This window comes from Bubalus bubalis, chromosome 13 (genome assembly GCF_019923935.1).
Source record: "Bubalus bubalis isolate 160015118507 breed Murrah chromosome 13, NDDB_SH_1, whole genome shotgun sequence".
Lineage (NCBI taxonomy): Eukaryota > Metazoa > Chordata > Mammalia > Artiodactyla > Bovidae > Bubalus > Bubalus bubalis.
This window is the reverse complement of record NC_059169.1, coordinates 5055791-5074072: the sequence shown is the minus strand read 5'-3', so window position 1 is coordinate 5074072 and position 18282 is coordinate 5055791. Positions and strand designations below refer to the sequence as shown.

The following is an 18282-nucleotide window of genomic DNA, read 5'->3' as shown; positions in this document are numbered from 1 at the left end:
CCCTGGCAATCTGGTGGTTAAGACTTGGCCTTCCAATGGAAGGGGTGAAGGTTCAGTCCCTGTCAGAGAGATAAGACCCCACATGCCACTTGGCCAAAAACCCAAAACATAAAACAGAAACAGGCAGGAAAGTCAATAAAGACCTTAAAAGTGATTGATTCCCATAATAAAGAAAAAAAATTTTTTATTTTAATTATAAAGGGCTTCCCTGGTGGTCCAGTGGTTAAGACTCTGCACTCCCAATGCAGCAGGCCCGAGTTCAATCCCTGGTCAGGGAGCTAGATATCACCTGGAGCAACTTAAGTTCCCACATGTGTGCTCTGTCGTTCAGCCGTGTCTGACGCTTCGTGACTCCATGAACTGTAACTCGCCAGGTTCCTCTGTCCATGGAATTTTCCAAGCAAGAATACTAGAGTGGGTTGCCATTTCCTACTCCCGGGGATCTTCCTGACCCAGGAACTGAACCCACATCTCTTGCACCGGCAGGCAGATTCTTTACCACTGAGACACCTGGGAAGCCTCACATGCCTCAATGGAAATAAATAAATATATAAGCAGCTATCATTTAAAAAAAAAAAAAAAGATTTCTACCACTGAAGCTGATGTAGTCAGGAAGCCAGTAAGTGAAGACCATATATTTCCAGGTCTTATTTTTATTGTTGTTCAGTCACTCAGTCATGTCCAACTCTTTGCAATGACCCTATGAACTGTAGCCCACCAGGCTCCTCTGTCCATGGCATTCTGCAGGCAAGAATACTTGAGTGGGTTGCCATTTCCTTCTCCAGGGGATCTTCCCAAACCCGAAGATCGAACCCATGTCTCCTGCATTGGCAGACAGGTTTGCAATTTGCAGTTTGCAAATGAGAAGTCCAAAGAGGGGAAGTTTGCTTACCCTTCACACCAACCATCGATCATGTGTATAAGTTCAGCGACTGCTGTTTTCGCACATGCATTGTTCAGACTCTCTCCCTCAGCTAACAGCTCCAACCCTGTGATTATATTTAAGCTCAAGTCTCTCCATTTGTTAAAGACAAGAACAACGAAGGGCAAGTGTGGTTTTGAAATTCCCTGAGGGTTACAAAGGAACCTGCTAAATAAATGCTTTGGAATAGAGGGACTGAGTGGCTGAGGAACACGTGTGGGAAAGAAGGATCTCACTCTCATCACTTTGCACCTTTGGGGCCATGTGACTGTATTGCTGATTCAAAACCTGCATAAAACATTTTTATATGCAGATTCGTGGACCTCACCCCAGACCTATTGAAATGCAATCTCTAAAGGAAGGCCCCGGAATCTTCATTTTAACAAGCTCACCAGGTGAATCTGACGCATAAGTAAATAGGCAACAAAGTGTTGCAAATATAAACACAGATGGCAGGCACTGAGAGGCCCTAGGTGTCAGGTAATACAAGAATGCTGAAAAACCACCACTGCCAAAGAGAACCTCCCTCCCCAGCCTGCTCTGAGGTCAGAAATTCTTTTGTTAGACATTCTGTCTCCAATCTGTCCTTGTAAAATTGTGATGCCGGGGCGGGGCGGAAAGGGAATTTTTGACTTCACCAAACTCAACCTTCAATCTGCTTTCCCGATGTTATCTAATCAGCACAAAATCTTTTGAGAAACAGGCTATGCAAACGCTCTGTGATTTCACCATCCTTCCATGCCCACTGCAATCAGTTCTGATACTTAAGACTTGGCTGAAATGATTTCCTTGAAGATCACCAAGGATCCTTCGCACACTGTGTCTTTTTCTCTTCCCTAAGTCTATAGACTCCTTGCTTCTTGACATTCCTGTTTCCCAGGAATTATGTCACCTTGCGTGGTCCTGATTCTCCTCTTTAATTCACGTGTGCTTCTCTATGTCTCCTGAACGCTTCCATCTCATTCCTGACAAGTCATTCTAGGGCCATCTTCTCTCTACCCCACCTTTCCAGCTATCATTTTCACAGGGTCATCTCATAGATAAGTATTTCTCAGCCTGGGCTCCTCTCCTGGGATACACAACTGCTTCTCCTGCCCTTCTGAGCATCACATCTGGACCTCTTATGGAAAAATCCACATCCATAGCCGTAGCCATTAGCTGTGTGCCAGGCATTTATCTGCATATTTCACAAACACAAGCTCATACAATGCTCACAATTACCCTATTTTATCAAACCAGTCAATCCTAAAGGAAATCAGTCCTGAATACTCATTGGAAGGACTGATTTTGAAGCTGAAACTCCAATACTTTGGCCACCGAATGTGAAGAGCAGACTCACTGGAAAAGACCCTGATGCTGGGAGAGATTGAAGGCAGGAGAAGGGGACGACAGGGGATGAGATGGTTGGATGGCTTCACTGACTCGAAGGACATGAATTTGAGCAAGCTCTGGGAGTTGGTGATGGACCTGGAGGCCTAGCGTGCTGCAGTCCTTGGGGTCGCAAAGAGTAGGACACAACTGAGCAACTGAACCAAACTGAACTCTGTTTTAAGCCTGAGGGAACCATGTGGGCTATGCTGTACCAAACTAAATCAGTCGTGTCTGACTCTTTGTGACCCCAGGGACTGTACCCACCAGGCTCCTCTGTCCATGGGATTCTCCAGGCAAGAACACTGCAGCGTGTTTCCATTTCCTTCTCCAGGGATCTTCCTGACCCAGGGACTGAGCCTGTATCTCCTACATCTCCTGCATTGGCAGGTGGATTCTTTACCACTGAGTAACCTGGGAAGTTCCTGAGGGAAGTGAGATAAGTAAAAGTTACTTAATCAGGTTGCACTGTTATTATATGGTAGAACCAAGATTCATACCTAGACAGGCTGTCTAGAGTGCCTCACTAATGATGTTATGGTGTGTCTCGGCCTTAGGCTGTATTTATCAGCAAAACTTCCATCACTTTCTGGCCAAAATCTTTCAGTGTTTCGTCACTGAATACTGGAATGTTTAAAAAATAGCAGTTGGGAACTTAAAGCTGGAATTTGACCTTATTTCTACTTTATTTTTCAGCCACAATCTCCCTTAATTCTCTTCCACACAGGGTAAGTATTCCAAACGATAAATATTTGATTATTTGCTGGTTTCAAGATTACAATTTAGGTGTAAGTATATAGTAGGTGTAGGAAAAGTAAAAGTTCAAATTAGACGGACAGAAACTGCATTTATCCTCTCAACTGAAACGACTAGTCAACCAGAAAGTTATACATGAAGTGATGATTTTTCAAGACCTTAGACATTAGGCGACGAGTAACAGTGGCAGACGACGCTAATGGGCTGCGTCCCGTGGCTGCTGCAGCGACTGCCTGGAGAAAGTTGCTGGGCTGAGTCCGTGCAGGGGATCAACCCAGGCGGAGTCTGAAGAACTCGGTGAGTTGAGGAGACAAAGCTGGTAAGTCTGAAGGTGCTGAGGGTGCTCAGGATAGAGTGTCTACTCAGCTACAGGGCGGTTCCAGCAGTCCTAATGTAAGTGTAACTGTGGGCCTCATAAAGACACAGGAGAAGGAGGAGAATTTTTAAAAATTGAAGTAATAGCCAAAAAGCTTTCCAAATGTACTGAAAATTGTATGCGCACACATCCAAGAAGTTTAACAAGCCCCAAGCAATTCAAACTTGGAGAGTACTACACAGAGACATGTCAAAATCAAATCGCCCAAAACCAGGGAAAAAGAGAAATTCTTAAAAGGTAGAGAAAAGAGACATACTATGCCCAGATAAACAGAGATGAGAAAGATAATAGATTACTCACTGAAAGCAATGTCAGAAGACAATGGAACAGTATCTCTAAAGTAATGAAAGAAGAAACTATTTAAATCTCTTGAAAACAAAAGACTGTTTATAATAAAACGGTTTGAGGGAGTTATAATGAATGCATAAATAAAACATCTTTTAATAATAGCACAAAATTGAGATGCAATAAGTGGAAATTTATGGTTACAAGATTCTTACACTATTAACGAGGATTGTTACAAGTTTAAATTACATTATAGGACATAAATCAACCACCCCAACAAATCACAGCAGCACATTAGTTGCTAAGTCAAAAAGGAGATAATATGGAATCACCAAAAACACAAATTGACCCAAAAGAAGGCAGGAAATGAAAGAAAAGAAAACAAGGAACAGATAAGACAAATACAAAACAAAGTTAAGTTAGCAGATTTAAACACAATCATAACTACTTTAAATATACATGGTCTGAATGCATCAATTAAATGCGGTAGTTGTCAAAATAGAGCAAAAAAAGCAAGTTCTCACTATACGCTGCCTTCAACAAAACTTCGCCTTAAATATAAAACATTAAGTAGGTTAAAAGTAAATGGATGAGAAAGATACTGTGCTGATTCTATCAAAAGAATCATGGTAGAAAGGTGATGGTAAAAAGAAGAATGGCTACTCTGGGCTTCCCAGGTGGCTCAGTGGTAAAGATCCACCTGCCAACGCAGGAGACCTGGGTTCCTTCCGTGCTCCCAGAAGATCCCCTGGAGAAGGACATGGCAACCCACTCCAGTATCCTTGCCTGGAGAATCCCATGGACAGAGGAGCCTGGAGGGCTACAGTCCATGGGGTCGCACAGAGTCAGAAAGGACTTAGTGACTGAGTAAGCACATGCACACACACACGCGCTACAGTAATATCAAACAAATAATGAGGTTTTTTTTAATCATTTGATATTTGATGAAAACTATATAAATTCACATATCCAAGTTCAACACACATACCCGTAAGTTCAATAACCCCAAACAAAAGAAAGGTGAGGGACTTCCCCGGCGTTACAGTGGATAAGAATCCGCTTGCCAGAGGAGGGGGCGCAGGTTCAATCCCTGGTCAGGGAAGATCCCGCGTGCCGCAGAGCAACCAAAGCTAGGCGTCACAACCACCGTGCTCGCACTCCAGCGCCTCACACTCTAGAACCCTCAGGCCACAACTCCCGAGCCTGCGTGCTGCAACCAAAGGAGCCTGGGGCCTGGAACCCGAGCTCCGCAGCAAGAGAAACCACCGCCATGAAAAGCCCCCGATGGCGACGAAGAGGAGCCGCTTCCCGCCAGCAGCTAGAGAAGGCGCGCTTGCAGGAAAGAAGACCCGAGACAGTAAAAGATAAAATGAATGAATGAACGAATTTCAGAAAAAGAAACATGAGGAAACTACACAAAGACTCAGTAAAATCAAAACCAGTAGCGAAGCGGAAGTCTTCATTTCACGGCAAAATCAGCAAACACACCCCCTGTCCGAATACACTCAGAAGCAGAAATGTGAAGGCAGAGAGGCCTGAATGGGAAGGCACCAATAGTTCAGGGCTGGAAGACCTGCAACCGGACAGGAAGCCCAGCGTCTAGAGCCTTCATCCTGAGTCTGGGGAGGAGCTGTACACTTCCTCTCAAGGAAGTGGCAGGGGAAACTCGAAAGGGAAAAGACCTTCCTGGCAGCAGATTCAAACAGATTCGTAGGACAGAGTAGGGGAACAGAATAATCGGTAGGTGTGCGCAGTAGCTGGGAGCAGGGGAGAGCGTAAAGGCAGGTAGGGACAGCAATAAAGGCAGGTGAGTGGTAGAAAGATCAGGCAAAAAAAAAATAAACTATTATAATACTCCAGAAATGATGATCTCCATATCTACTCAGTGTCATCTAACTTCTCAAAGGCACAGGGAACATCGAGAGGGCGAGAACATCTTTCATCTTTCTCTCGCCAGCACTGAGCTCACCACACGGATTTTTAGAACAGATAAATTAATGGATCTGATCAAGACTTGTATTCTTATTTACTTGTCTAAGTCAGAGACTAATATTTATAATTCTAGAGACGTCTCATTTGTAAGTTTTGAGGAGAAATAATAGGCTCCATCTAATGCCAGTCGTGTCTTAAACAGTACTCAAATTACATATATGATCAAAGATATTGCATATTTAACTACAATAAAATCACAGATTATCCTGGCCTGCTCAAGAACAAAGCCATGTCTTTTTTTTTTTTTTTTTTTTTTTAGTTGCAGCTTGTGGGGTCTAGTTTTTAGACTCCACAACTAGTTTTGGTTTGATCCCTGACCAGGGATCAAACCCAGATCCCCTCACACTGGGAGCTCAGAATCTTACCTACTGGACCACCAGAGAAGTCCTTAGTATATGTCTTTTGAAAATGGTGTCATAATTAGATCATTTCCCTGAGAAATATCACAGCCCCTAGTACCCTAGGAAAACATATATACCTTACTTAGGGCAAAGAATGGAGAGCGAGAACAAAAAAGAAATTTTTTTAGTAATTGTAATTTCGGGTTAAAATTTTACCACTGGCAACATTCCCATTTTTCATTGAATTTCATTTCATCTCTACTAAACAGAATATCATTTTAGAAAATGAAAGCTCAACAGAAATTAAAAGGAGTTAAAGAAAATTTGGAGATGTTCATGATGTGTTACAATTTGGCATTTGAATTTCTCCCCAATATAAAAATGCTTCCTGTTTTAATCTCAAGCATTTTTCAATCATGTTACTACTTTTTAACCCAATCATCTAAAAGTGTGCAAAAATTATACTTTTAAGCAGAAATGAATACATCCTTAAGCATAATGGAGGGGGAAGAAAGAAAGAAAGCATAGTGGAGAAGACTTGCTAAGGATTAGAGATTACATGGGCTTCCCAGGTGTGAAGAACCTGCCTGCCAGTGCAGGAGACATAAGACTCAGGTTCAGTCCCTGGGTGGGGAAGATCCCCTGGAGGGGGGCATGGCTACCCACTCCAGGATTCTTTCCTGGAGAATCCCCATGGACAGAGGAGTCTGCAGCAGAGTCAGACACAACTGAAGTGACTCCACACACACAAGGATATTTTTATGGGCTTCCCTGGGGGCTCAGACGGAGATTATATGACAGAATGGAAAAAGCCAGGGTTTGGAATCATGAAACCCGGTTCTGTGAGTTAATAGCCAGGTGGCCTCAGTTACTCTGAGACACTCGGTTTCCATATCTATAAAATGGGGATGTGTTAGACACTTTTATGTGACTCCATATACTCTCTTCCCCACCCCTTACTCCGTCACTGCTGGAGAGAACAGCTGGGCTCAGCACCCACCAGCTTTGAGGAGGTACAAGGGCAGCCACTCAGGACAGACTTGGGTCAGAGTGTCCTTGGCATTTCTACGGATGGTGCCCACAGGACATACTCAAGCTTGTATAAATGGGAGGAGTATGGCAGTGACCAGCCCTGACTGATGGGAGGATGGAAGCTGATGGATAAATCTTCCTCTCTTCTGCTCCCCAAGTAGATAGATCTTGGATGCACTTCCCGAGCCTTTTCAAAAGGGCCCGTGGAATCACACCCAGATGACCTTATACTGATTCTCCCTCCTTCCTTGTTTCCCTCCCCAATCCTTTCCTTTCAGGGATTATTTATTGGCCACAGGGTTTGCTTTTAAACAAAGGCTTCCCTGGTGGCTCAGACAGTAAAGTGTCTGTCTTTAATGCAGGAGAACCTGGGTTGGGAAGATCCCCTGGAGAAGGAAATGGCAGCCCACTCCAGTACTCTTGCCTGGAAAATCCAATAGACAGAGGAGCCTGGTAGGCTACTGTCCATAGGGTCACAAAGATTCAGACACGACTGAGCGACTTCACTTTTGCTTTTAAAGGACCCCAGGCTAAGGCAGAAGATAAGAAAGAATGCTTCTAACCTCCCAGGGCAAGTGAGGATAAAGCAAGATGTTCTATACACAAAGAGGACATGCAACATTCCATGCATTGTTTTAAGTGCTTTGTATACAGTGACATATGTAAGCCTTCCAACAGCCCTGTGAGGTGTGTGCATCATTCTCTCCTTTTCCTAGAGGAGAATGGCATGGAGAGGTTAAGGATTTTATCCAAGATCACACAGCTCTCACGTGGCTAAAGCAATGCAGTAGACACCAGATGTGTGCGTGCGTGCTCAGTCGTGTCTGCCTCTTTGCGACTCCACGGACTGTAGCCCTTCAGGCTCCTCTGTCCATGGAATGTTCCAGGTAAGAATACTGGAGTGAGTTGCCATTTCCTTCTTCCGGGAATCTTCCCGACCCAGGGCTTGAACCCTAGTTTCTTGGTCTCTTGTGTTGGCAGGCAGTTCTATACCCAGGTTCCCACCTGGGAAGACCAGGGGCCAGACACAAGTGGTTTAACATTTTCAGACTTAACACGGGCTTTGAAGGTCGAAAAATTAGGAGGAGCCTGAAGGAATATAGAGCTCTTGGGAACATAAATCTGCTTCTACCATAAACTGGTGTTGGAGTCCACTTTGATCACTAAGAGATGAGACAGACGTACAGCCGGACTCTGCTCTGTACACGTAGGCAAGACAGCAGCTCACCATCCCTACTGGCAAATAAAAAAGAGTAGGAAGGCTAAATTGATTTAGATGCTGACTTTCCTGATTCAATTCCACTTATCCTATTGACTTTAAACATAGCCTTTTGCTTTCCATGTAGATTTTTCCCGTTATCTATTCCCCCAGGCAACTCCCAGGAGCAGATGTCTATCTAGCGCCTATATACTAGAGCTGGAGGTCCAAAATCCCCTTATCAAAGGGAATTGCAACCTTTTTTTTTTATTCCCCCAGTTTAGAGGCAATTGATATCTAGGTACAAGAAATAAAGATAGAGCCGGGCAAGTAAACCCGCAGCCCCCAGATCCTGGCTGTATAAGCCAGATACTGCTCTCCTGACGTGAAATCAAGATAAGAAAAGCTTCCAGGGTTAGCTGCAGTCACATCTTCAATTCCCTCCAGAACCCTGCCCAGTGGTCACTCAGTATTCAGTGTCTAAACCTTGGCTGTTCTAAACCTGAGAAGTGGAAGCACAGTTCTTGTTGTTCTGTCGCTAAGCTGTGTCCAACTCTTTGCCACCCCATGGACTGCATGCAGCAGCAAGGCTAGTCTGTCCTTGACTATCTCCCAGAGTTTGCTCAAACTCATGTTTCAAACCCAGGAAGTGAAAACACAGTAGCTGTTCCTGAATCAGCATTTAGCATCAGTCATCTTTCAATCTCAAAACCTAAACATCCAACTGTCATTTTAGAATTTCCAGCCTCAGTGAGACTGAGCTCTCTGAGGGTTTCCTAATCTGATCAGGCACTTGGGTGTAGCCAGAGCAGCAGACCTCTCTCAGCTCTGGGACCTGCAGAAGGTTTGTTTTTGTTCTTCTTCTTCTTTTTCACAAGTGAAAAAGGAAAGACATGGCATTTCCTCTTACGAGAGCAAATCAGAAAAACGAAAATTCGATTTCAAGATAGGTCTTTAAAGTTATCACCCAAGACCATAAAAATTTAACACTAGATAAAGAAAAACAGACTCATAGAAGATGTGGAGTCAGCCATGAGTTTATAGGATTTCTCAGGTTAAAACGCTGCTTTTGATTTGTAAAGGGAGAAATCCTATAAAATACTTGGCATCCAGAGACAAGGAAATAGCAAGGGTTTCCTCACTATAAATAAGACTGTTTTTATTTTTCCAAAGGCTGGCTGTCCTAATATATCCTAGGGAAGTCACAGGCCGCTGGGTCCCTGCTGGGCCACCATCCCAGCCCTGACTTCAGGAGATGAAACTTGGCAGACACTGGGAGGTTTGTAAGAAACATGCAAATCTAAACAAAGTAAATTAAAAAGAAAATTTAATTTCTTAGGACTGCATTTTCTTCTTTAAAACTGCCAATTTTATGAGGAGAGGAAAAAAATCTTCTAAATATTATAATGGAAGAAGAGCCAAGGAGGCAGATTAATCCACCTGGTGAAGAACTACTGGCCTGTTAACAGGAAAAGCAGTTTTCCAAATACAGCCCAGTGGATCTGGTCATGACCTCCACGTTACTTTTAAGTTCGTCTTCATAGAAAAGTGATCACAATTTCAACCTGAATGTTTTTTGCAGCTGCTATTGCTTGCCGTTTCCTGAAATCTGGAATTTTACTTTTTGGGAAGAGATAATTTCTGAAGGACTCTTTTCATAAGTTTATAGTATATTCCCCTTGGAAATGTCTTTTTTGAGCCTATAAAATATGACCAGATGACCCAGAAGTAACACTACAAGTGTACGTGTGTCCCTGGCAAAACTACACACCTTAAAATTTGAGAGACATTTATAGAGTCTACATTTGCAACAGATATATTTTAAAACCTGCCGTGACTACTGGTAAAAACCTGAGAAAAGCTTTGCTCTTTATTTACAAACTCCACTTTTGGAAAAAGTAAAATCAAACAAAAATTCCTATACAATTTGCCTGATACTGTACGTATAGCTAAAAGAAGAAACCATCTTAAATGAAATTCTTTTAGTGGACCAATCTAATAATTTTCACCACCCCGTTACTATTTTAATTTAATTCATGGTGAAAATCAACCCACAACATAAAAAGGTTAGTCGCCCACTAGGTCTCAACTGTTCGAATATCGTAGCTATCATTTCTCTTAGTAAAACAATTGTTTTGAAAATGCTCTAAACTTTATTTAAGTGAAGGCAATGCAATTTGCATTCAGTGACCCTCAGGTATTGCTCTCAAACTAAAACAGGGAAAATGCAACAAAAGGATGGCTCTTCTAAAAAATAATCCTCATTGATAACCAGAGACTTTGTCCTGGCCCCAATTTAAGAAGTTACTTTGTAAAATTAGTAAATACATTTTAAAGTAATGAATTATGTTTTATACCCCTCAAAAAAAAAGAAAAATAGTCTTTGAAAATGTAACACATTCAAAAGCCGTGTTACTTTTGCCAAGAAAAATAGGTAATTATGAGCATTCTTGAGAAATATGTATGATATCTGCTTCAATCAGTCACTGAAACCTAGGCAAGCTTTGCCTTTGCCTATAAAAACCAAGCCGGCGCTAAGTACTGGGAATGATGACCAAGAAGCAGTTCAACACAAATACTGAGTTACCCAGGAATCCTAATTCCTGACCCTTCTTTATAAAGGTCATGCATGTGATTTAAAAAATCAAGAAAAGATTTTCTGTTCTACCTAAACTCTAGCTTTAAAGACTCATAAAAATAAAAGAGTAATTAAAAGAACTGGTATCAAAAATGTTCAGATTCAAATTCTGCCTTCATTTAGGAGCATAACTAATTATTAGCTTAGGAAAGTCCATACCTGGATTTTAGAAGTTGGTGTCTTGTGCCTTTTGTTGGAAGGTAATTAAACCTCACATTCAACCTCTGCCTTGAAAAGGAAATTATGCTGAAGCAGTTAATGTGCGGATTTGTTTGAACAAATGGCATACCATTCCCCACCACCTCTTGGAACAAACTTAATAGGTGTCTTATGCGTGTATCAGGCACGTAAGTATTGAGGCTTTAATAACAATCACAGTGATAAGCTGCACTTAATTAAACACCAGGTGTTAAAGTTACTTTGTTAACATGCATGATGTGTGTATTCTACTGTTACTCACTGTCTTTCATTTATATATGAACTTAGTGCCATCAACATATTTAGTGAACAAGCAGAACCCATGATGGGAAAAGAAGGAAATAAAGAGGCTTTCACTTCTTTGTTTTAATACAGTGTTTGATCTAGATGGAAGAAAGAATAAAAGGCTAAGTTGAGAAGAATTCAAAACTATTAAAAAAAAAAAAAAAACAGTTTAGTAAAAAGTAATACCTAGGCTGGTTTCATTGAAACAAGCTTGATGGAAATATTTAACTCAAATTTTGTCTGATGTGAATTCTTCTTAACTTACACATATATATATTTTTTCTAGTTGTAGTAATTTTTTTTTTTTTTTTGATTAGTCCACATGACACGTGGGATCTTTGTTCCCCAACCAGGGATTGAACGTGAGCCCCCTGCATTGGAAGCCCAGAGTCATAACCACTGGACATCAAGGGACATCCCCTTAACTTACATATATTTTAAAAAATGTTTTATCTTCATCTTAGACAGTCTAACATCAAATACCTGTCAATATGTGCAATGAATTAAAATGTCATCTGCAGTCATCTGCACAACTTCTGAAGAAATATTAAGAAAATGAGAACATTAACTTTATATTTTAAATGTTAATAAAAAATCAGCCAATAAACAGAGTAATGTAAAATAAAAATAAAAGGATTTTTTATTTTAATTTCAGTCTGTAGTTTTCTTGGACATAAGACAATCTTAGTCTTACTTTCAAATAGTCTTCAAAAAATTAATTATTTAGGGCTTTTTTAAACAATCTATGGTTAGAAAACAATCATAAGGGCAATACAGCTTTTAGACTGTAAGAATTCTTACCATCTCTATGAAAAAAGCAAAACCAGTCCCATTTCTTATGATGCCAATGTTGTACCAGTAATCGAGTTTGCCAGGTAAAATTAATAATGTCACTGTATTATTTTCTAATTAAAACGGACACGAGTAAGTAAAATAAAAAAAAGAGAGAGAGAGGCCAAAATCTGACACTACTAATTGATTCTGGCCTCTACTAATTTTTAAATGTCTCAGGTTAATCAACTAACACACATTAATTGGGTAGGCCAAAACGTTCATTCGGGTTTTCCCTTAACATCTTATGGCAACAGCCACAGTTTCTGACAAAAACAAATCTTCTATTCCTTTCTCTATTATTTAACAAATTAAAGTACCAGACCTGGCACGTGTGAAGACTTTAATCAACGAAGTTCCTGGAAATCACAGGAAATATTTATTTTTAAAAGCTGTTTATCAATTTAATTTTTTTAACAACTGATGATGCCTTTCTTTTAAAATATATAATCTATTTTTTAATAATGCAGAGAAGAAAGTCAACAGGTAAGACTGTTCATGTCAATTATGTGATTTCAAATAAGTTGTTATTGTTTAAGTTCCATAAAGGACTAGTGTCCCCTGCCAGTTGCTGTGAAATGTTTGAATAAACACTGTCTATGTGATGTGTCTTTTTCTTTTACTGTTTTAACCCTGTTTGAAGTTAATGAGTCCATATGACTAATTACAAACACACACACAGACACTGTTGTTTTTAAGCTCGTTCTCACACATGAAGAGAACTGAGCTCTGGCCTTGTGCAGTGCACAACCTTCCCGAGTGTACATGGCCAACCTGTTCATTCTATTATTATTTCAAGCAAAACTGCGATGCTCCAACTAAGTCCCTTTTGGTCAAGGCCTTACTTTAGATACATTACCTATACCTATACTGTGAAATGAACACAGGGCTCATAGCAACAGAGACAGGATAAATGCCTCGGTGAGATTCCAAGAGCATTAGTCATTTGACAGCTTGTGCTTGCTCAAGACAAAGCAAGGGCAAGCTCAATACCTCCTGATACACTGAAGGACAGGAGCAGACAAAAGGCTGATACCAGGGCCTGATATTTAAGAACAAATGACAACTCTTAAAATGTGCTGTAGCTCTGAAATGCTCAAGAAAATATGAGAGTAATTTTCCAAGCCTATTTCTTGATGTTTCTTTTTTAAAAGAAACATGATCTCTGGAGCTTTTGATTAAAGAATGGTGGGATCATTCTTTTTAATTCACTCTGATTTCACCTCCAAAGGGACACCCAACTTCCCTTTATCCCTGGTTGACTCACATCAAGCCAGAAGAAGGCAAAAAAAAGTCAAGTGAATTTGAAGAGCCCTTTTCGAAATTGACATATACTTCGGTACTCAACTATACTGTAAAAAAAAAAAAGCAAAAACGGAAAGCGATGGTCCTTATCAGCCATGGGATAAGTCAGAAGAATTTTTAGAAAAAAAAGAATTAAGTTTAAATAGTGTGACATGGAACATACACAACTCTTCCTGTCATATGGAATAACTCTTAAGTTAAGCATCAGATATGCATACTTTAAAGACCCCTCCCCCTGTGTATCTGCATTTGCTCATGTCTCTAGGGTGTGGTGGCTCAGAGTGTAAAGAATCTGCCTGCAATGTGGGAGACCTGGGTTCGATCCCTGGGTCTGGAAGATCCCCTGGAGAAGAAAATGACAACCCACTCCAGTATTCTTGCCTGGAGAATTCCATGGACACAGGAGCCTGATGGGCTATATAGTCCATGACCTCGCAAAGAGTCACACACAACTGAGTGACTCACACACACACACACACACACTAGGGTGAACACGGATTGCTTTTAAAAAATAACAATAATAATGAAAGTTGCCCTTATTTTAAAAAAAAAATGATGAATTATATATTATGTTTGGAGATAAAAACCTCCGAATCAGCATTCGTTTCAGGGCCACGGCTGAGAGATGCTGCTTGGTGCAGCAGGATTCCATGAGAAGGAGGGGGCAGAGGACCGCGGTCCCCGCGGTGCTAATTGATAAGTGCAAACGGCCGGCGGAATCAAAGAATGGGAAGGGCTGGGAGGCGAGGGCAGCCAGGGCAGTTAGCACCGCCGAGCCGGGGAGCCTGTCCAACTAATCGGCCCGTTTGTTTTCACAGCTTTGCTGGGAACGTTTGCCGGGCTGGCCCAGCGGAGCCTGAGAGCGAGCGGCGAGCCAAGATAGCAGCCGCACGTTGTCTCACCTGCGCTGCCAGATACGCGGGCAGAAAAACACACACAGCACTTTGTCAAAACAGCCGCGGCCGCTGCGCGCTCGCTTTTTTTTCTTTCCCCGCCCCCGCAGCCCCGGTCCAGGCTGCCAAGGTACACCGGCCCGGCTTTTATCTCCGAGTCCGAGAGATGCTCTGTGACTTCAGGGAACCGGGGCGCTCCCCGGGGGAAGCCGGCTCTACCTGGAGAGGCTCGTGCCAGACCCATGAAATCAGGTTCCCACAGCCCTCTGCCTGAGTCAGCACCTGGCCGCGAAGTGACTCAGTCACAAGGAGACCGGAGGAGGATCTCGGAGGGACTCCCGGCTTCCACGGGCAAGCTGGGCTTTTTAATTCCCCTCCTCCTGCTGGAGTCACATGATTACAAAAAGAAAAAAAAATTAACACACACACACACACACAAACACACACAGCCGCACAGAAACCTTAAGGCAGAATCCGTCTGCCTTTGTCTTGCCTTTGTTATCCTGCACGGCAGACATCAGAATTGCCTTTGTTGGGTTTCCAATTCATCGCCAGCAGAAGCCTCTATAAGAACTTTCTGATTAAGCTCTGAACCTTTGGCACATATCAGCTCTGCCTAATTATGAAAGATCTAATGATACGTTCTTGTGTTTCTCTGACAACCACATGTTCCGCATCTGGGAGGCATCTGGGAGAAAGATACTGACATGACATCTCGCGGCGCAGAGCGAGGTGGGGGACGGAGAGTTGGGGTGGGGGGCCGCGAATCTCCCCTAAACGGTCCACACGTGATGGAGGCTTAAGTCTTCATCAGACACACACCTAGCCAAGGAGCAAACAGCTTACACACCCAAGCCGGGTGTTTAAATTTTGTGTCGGGGAAAAAAAAAATCCACCGCTGCTTGGCAATTAAAAGCAGAATGAGGTTCTCTTTTAATTAACATTCTTCAAGTGGCGGGGGGGGGGGGGTGCGGGGGGGAGCGGGGGGATGTTCAGATGTTGCCGCTGTAAGATTTCCTGCCTCATCTTCTGTCTTCTTTAGATTATATATTTCTAAAAATACCTTAGGTGACAGTTTAACAGGCAGGAGAAAGCAGATTGTCGCTCTATACAAATGGAAATAAGCTCTGGATACCTGGAACAATGGTGGCAAACTCTGTATCAAAGGAGATGGGCCCTGCCTGGCTTTCCTTTTGTGTGACGTGCCTGCAAACTGCCCGCACCCAACTCCAGCCAGGGGTGCCCCTGGGAACAAACGCTGCTCAGTCCCCTCTGCTCTCCACCCCCAGGCTGCCTGAAAATCACCCAAAAGGGGCTTCTCCAGAAAGAGATTTGCCGTGTGCACTTGACCCTCAATCAAAGCACAGGCATTTTGCCTCCCTGAAACAGAAGTGAGGGACACCAAAGATCTGTCTCTGTGACGGGGACTCCATCTTCAGCCTCCTGGGAAAACAGTCATGCAATTCCATTCCTCCACATGCTTCAAAATACACTTTTTAGAAAGCATTGGTGGGGTTTTACACAGAATTCGGAGGCTGTCCACCAAGACGTTCCCATCACATCCTCTGGTCTGAGACACTGGCCAGTTAGCTCAGTGACAGCAAATAAATGGGTGAAGAGTTGGTTCTCTTCCCCCCGTGGACCCGAGGTTTCACTCAGGGCATCTCACCTACGAACCTCACTGCCACCTACATTCCAAGAAATATGAAATACAAGTAATACCCGAATCTTTTTTTAAAAAAAGATGAAAAAGCAGAGGACTTTATCCAGCTCCATTTTCCAGATGGGAAAGTCATTATGACGGCTTTCTCAAGCTCACCATGCAGCTCAGAGCTGCACCTCTTCGTCTCTTGGAATCAGACACTTGGAAGTCACAACTCTGTGACTCAATTGTTGCATACTTCCTGGCTTTTCACTAAATTAGCTCGTCAAGATCTGATATTATAAAATTGACTTTCTAAAATTATTTTTCCTAGATTGAACATATAGCTGGATTCTTTTGGTGTGTTATCACCATCAGGTCTAAAGTTTCCATGAAAAAAAAATTAAATTTCTCATTTTTTCCCTTAGGTATGTGAACTGTTTCCAGCAGAGAGCAACCTTTAAATCCCTGAAGCCCTCCAAAGGTTGAGTTTCACCAGAAATCGAAAGAGATTTTCCTTTTGCCTTAGACAGATCACAGACCATCAATTCCTGGGGTCTGGGGTCTGCTGGGCCCCACAGGGCACGTAGGCACCCCCGGGCAGCAGAGCAGAAATCGCTTTCACTGATCAAGGAGAAGTGATCCCCAATCTTGGAAACAGTTTTGAAAGCTTTAGCTAATCGTCAGGAATGGCCTCAGATATGCAGCTAATCTCATCATTCAAATTTCCTGGTTGTTCTGTTTTTCCTGCTTGATAAGACTTTATCAGTCTGTAATGGAACTTCATGGTGATCTGGAATCGGGCATTGCAACGAAACATATACATACCTTTCATATCTTCCTTTTTGGGAAACCAGTGAGTTTAATTGATAAAGCACTAAAATATGAAGCTGGAGTCCTAAAGTCTAGACTGAGTTTAGGCCACCAAACTAACTCAGTGGCTTCGTTTGGTATTAAATACAAACAACTGAAAAAACTTAACTATTCTGGTCTTTCCTAAGCTAAGGATGTAAAGCAAAAGGGAAAACTACAAATAAGTATATACAAGTAAATTGGAGAGGACTTTTGAAATATTGTATTGCTGCTGCTGCTAAGTCACTTCAGTCGTGTCCGACTCTATGTGACCCCATAGACGGCAGCCCACCAGGCTCCCCCGTCCCTGGGATTCTCCAGACAAGAACACTGGAGTGGGTTGCCATTTCCTTCTCCAATGCAGGAAAGTGAAAAGTGAAAGTAAAGTTGCTCAGTCATGTCTGACTCTTAGCGATCCCATGGACTGTAGCCTACCAGGCTTCTCTGTCCATGGGATTTTCCAGGCAAGGGTACTGGAGTGGAGTGCCATTGCCTTCTCCGAATATTGTATTAAAAATACAATAAAAATTTAAATTTAAATTAACTTAAAATTTATTAATACCTCTAAGAAAGTAATATATGTTGGGGGGGGGACTTTAATTCTTGTATTTGGACTTTTTCCTTACCTTAAATTAGTTATTTTTAAAATTTTGAAAATACATCTGTTCTCTAAGCTCTCTCTTTTTTTAGAAAGCAAAACATAGAGAAGAGAAGTAATAGAAGAGTCATAAATGTTGCAAGCATCTGACTAACAAAAAGATTGAAATCAGGGCTATAAGAATGAAAACAAAAAAGTCAAAAAGTTAATAACCACTTTGGAAAAGACTTCAGTGTTTTCTTACAAAATTAAACACACTCTTACTATAAAATTCAACACTTGTGCTCCTTGGTATTTTCCCCAAGGACTTGAAAACTTATGCCCACATAAAGATGTAAACATGAATAGTAGTTTTATTCCTAATTGCCCAAATGTGGAAGCAACCAAGATGGACTTCAACTGGTGAATGGATACACAAGCTGTGGCCCATGCAGAGAGTGGACTATTACTTAGCAATAACAATAAATGATCTACCAAGCTGCAAGAAGGCCAGGAGGAATCTTAAACGCATATTACTGCAGAAAACCTGTCAATCTGAGAAAGCTACATACTGTGGGTGTGACTGACATTCTGGGAGGACGAGATGGTTGGATGGCATCACCAACGCAATGGACATGAGTTTGAGTAACCTCCAGGAGATGGTGAAGGACGGGGAAGCCTGGCGTGCTGCAGTCCATGGGGTCGCAAAGAGTTGGACACGGCTTAGCAACAGAACAACACCACACTGGACGTGTGATTCTGACTACATGACGTCCTGGGAATGGCACAAC

The 18282-nt window shown here is 42.2% G+C and overlaps 1 long non-coding RNA gene and 1 other non-coding gene across 2 annotated transcripts; both read left to right on the top strand.

Moving 5' to 3' along the window:
- Window positions 1-205: 205 nt before the first annotated feature.
- On the top strand, window positions 206-278 carry TRNAG-CCC. The gene has a single exon. It is a non-coding gene; the product is annotated as a tRNA-Gly (tRNA).
- A 7625-nt stretch (window positions 279-7903) lies between these two features.
- Window positions 7904-11998, top strand: LOC123328894. The gene is made up of 3 exons (XR_006543894.2): window positions 7904-7959; window positions 9444-9549; window positions 11709-11998. It is a non-coding gene; the product is annotated as an uncharacterized LOC123328894 (long non-coding RNA).
- The last annotated feature ends 6284 nt before the right edge of the window (window positions 11999-18282 follow it).